Source organism: Choloepus didactylus, chromosome 11, assembly GCF_015220235.1.
Source record: "Choloepus didactylus isolate mChoDid1 chromosome 11, mChoDid1.pri, whole genome shotgun sequence".
Taxonomy (NCBI): Eukaryota; Metazoa; Chordata; class Mammalia; order Pilosa; family Megalonychidae; genus Choloepus; species Choloepus didactylus.
In genome coordinates this window covers 65,819,330-65,822,870 of record NC_051317.1, presented here as the reverse complement: position 1 = coordinate 65,822,870, position 3,541 = coordinate 65,819,330, and the positions used below count along the sequence as shown (strand labels likewise).

At 41.9% G+C, this 3,541-nt stretch overlaps 1 pseudogene; it reads right to left on the bottom strand.

Annotated features, from left to right (window-relative positions):
* Nucleotides 1–301: 301 nt before the first annotated feature.
* On the bottom strand, nt 302–1,270 carry LOC119506037 (annotated as a pseudogene).
* Between the last annotated feature and the right edge of the window lie 2,271 nt (nt 1,271–3,541).

The following is a 3,541-nucleotide window of genomic DNA, read 5'->3' as shown; positions in this document are numbered from 1 at the left end:
TGTTAGCTTGGACTCAGTGTCAAAATAGTATCTCTCCCTGGTACCCAATTTCCCTGGTAAATGGTCTTCATTTATCTTTGGAAAACCAGGAGGAAGAGTCATAATGCGTCCTTGAGGTGTAATGGCAGAGTCCTTCCTCAGTGGTCCCCAAGTTCTTCTGTATTGCCTCCAGGTCAGTGTATTGTTACTCTCTGCCATGGTGACTTAGCTCAACTCAGGCAGGTGGCCACAAGATGGGGAAGTTATTTATTTATTTAACATCACATTGGAAGAACTTTACAGCTAACTTTCAAATTAGGCATCAGGACCTGATAAATTTATCAACATACTTCAATTTGTCAGCCGATTCAGGGAGTTTTGTTTCACCGCCATGGTTTCTCACCAGCAGGATAAAATTGTCCATGTTTGTTGATATACTGGAATATTTGAACCAAGCATAGTATTTCATTTGCTACTCTGCCAACATGAAGGTCAACCACTGCAAACTGCCTTACAATTCCTTTTCCATCAATAGTGAAGAGACCTGTAAGACTGTGGCCTAAATTCCCTAGATACAACCCACAAGCCTTTGAGATCTAGAGTCAAATCTGAAAGAAGTGGAATCTTGCCAGGAACAAGTCTTCTTTGTTTGGGAGGGATAGTAATCCATGCTAAATGAGTAAATTGTGAATCAGTAGAGCATGCTAAAATATCAATATTTATAGATCTAAATTCTTCAATTTCATCACTAAAAATGATCATTTTAGTTGGATACACAAATGTGAAATCAAGTGATAGAAAGGAAAAAAAATATTTTCCATGTTAACCAATTAAATTGAGTTCTTTAAATTCTCTATTTATTGCAGTTGTTCCTTCCCACTAAAGGGCTGGTTTGGGCATTTTGGCTTTATTAAAGTACAGACAGTGGCCAGAGATGCGCCCCTAAGATGACTCTCTGATGCAGTCTTCCCCGTGGGCCTGAGGCCGCTCCTGGGTTTCTCCACTGTCACAGGCCCCACCTGCAGCAGCAGCCATGAGTCAGCCAGCCAGGGGTGATTCTGTTCCTGGGCTTTGGGTTTCCACCTGAATCAGGAATTGAGAGGGCAGGGGCACTGCAAGGTTACTCGTCTTTGGCCACATGTTTATGCTGCACAAATTTTGGCAAATCCACAGTCACTTACCCTGAAAGTTATTTTTGGTTATACTAATCCAGTAGGACCTTGGTGAGTTACCCACATACCCATGGAACTTCAGAATCAATGAGCTTCTGCCAAAGTTCCTTGCTGCCCATTATGGTAAAAAAAAACCCACTTTGTCTCTGTGGGATATGTGGTTCCTCTGCCTCCTCAAACCACTCACAACCAGCTCTCCCAACACCACTAAATCAGGGAACCCCTTTCAATTGTAACATCTTCCCCTAGCACAGCCAGCTTATTTCAAACAGCCACAGAAGCACTGTTCAAAGATGCCTGTGGCTCCCCTCCAGTGTCATTTCCAAAGGCCTCGGTGAAGAGCATGTTTCCCTCCCTGGAAACGAAGAGGATGCGTGACTGGTCAGACATAACCAATGCATTCCAGCATTCCCTTCTCTCCAAGTCTTTAGATTTCTTTTTCAATATCATGCTAAGAAATTGATCTCATCTTAATGTCTTTTAGTAGTTTCAGTCTATTAACTAACCAAGCTATCAATTAGCTATCAATTAGGACCATTTCAGATGCATGAACTAAAATCACCTGTATTGAAAAGTCCAGCCCAAGCTAAAATTATATTAGAAAAATGCTGCAGGCTTTTGTTTTTGTTTGTTTGCTTGTTTGTTTTTGTATTACATACATTTGTCTTTATAAATGTATTTCTAGTCCTGGGGGGCTTCACCATCTCTTACTGATTTTCTTAACTCTGTCTGTATCTCTGTAGGTAGCCCCTTCATTAGGGGCTCTTCAGTGAAACACTCCGAGTGTGTCATCTGATACAGTGTTGCTCCCTCAAAATTAAAAATCTTGAGTAGAGTTTTGACTGGCTGAGCCTGGGTCATTTTCCTGTCTCCTAGGATCCACAGAGGGGCCAGAAGGGCTGTATGTTCTGTATGAAATGGGCTTTGCCACTCATGAAGAACCATACTCATGGAGTTTTTCCAAAACAGAGAATGTTCAAGTGATCAGTAATGAAAAAGAGGAAAATGTCCACCACATTGGGAGACCGGCTAGTAGTTCTACTATAGAGAGGGGGACGTGCAGGGAGAAAAGGAAATTAGACTCCTAAAGGAGGGGAGGACCTGGTTAAGGAGGGCTTGGGAGCCAGCCACAGGGATACAGCCTCATGAGATGGGAAATGGGGAGCCATTGACAGTTTTAGAAATGACATGATGTGATATGTGCTTTAGCAAGATTTATCAGGCAGAAGACTGGAAATAACTCACAGTGAGGATAGAACTTTTGGTTCTCTATTTACACTGTAAGCATCACAAGATGGGGCCTGTAGACTTGTTTAACAGTTTCTCTTCCTAAGAACTAGCCCAGTGCCTGGCAGATAGTGGGTGTTTTAGAGTTCTCCAGAGAAACAGAACCAACTGGATATACTTGTAAATATTAAGACTTATTATAGGAATTGGCTCATACAACTATGGGGATTAGCAAGTCCAAATTCCATAAAGCAGGCTGCAAGTTAGAAACTCCGATGGAGGTGACATTGAATTCCCCAAGAGAAGCTGCAAATTGGGTACACAATGAAGTTGATACTGAATTCCCCAGGAGAAGCTGACTGGCTAAAGTAGAGATAGAAATCTTTTCTACATGCTGAAATCTTCTATGCTCTGTTCCAAATGATTAGGTAAGCCTTCTCATTGCTGAAGGTAATTTCCTTTGTTGACTATAGATGTAATCAGCCATAGATGCCATCAACTGACATAATTTAAATCTATCTACAAAATACCCTCATGGTAACAATCAGGCCAGTGCTTGCTTGACCAAACCCCTGGATGCCATAACCTGGCCAAAGTGACACATGAAATTAACTATCACAGTTGGTAGTCAATAAATACTTGTGACTGAGAGCAAAGAGCCAAGGGCTAATTCAGTTAGCCCTGGGGGGAAGTAACCAGGCCTGAATGGAAGGGAAGAGAAATAGCATACATGGAGCACCTACTGTGCGCTGGGCATTTAGCCTACATTATCTCATTTAATTCATCATCAAGTTTATGAGGTCCATATTAATTGTTTCATTTTATAGATGAGGCTTGGATAAATTAAGCAAAAAAAAAGTCCACTTTCATACATGTAATAAAGAATGGAGCTGGGATTTGAGCCAATGTCTGACTCTGAAGCTCATACTTGTCCACTACATTATGCTATCAGGGCAGTAAGGGTGGGCGGTGGTAAGGAGGGGACAGATGGGAGACAGGTCAGCAAGTAACTATGTCCAGCAGATGTGAAAGAAGCATGAGGCAAAGCGGAGAAGTTTGAGGTTTTGAGGTGGAATCATAGGGAGAATGGTGATACCATTAAAAGAAATAGAGAAACTGAGGGGAGGAGCTTCCGGGAACAGAATAGTTGGGTCAGCTTTGGA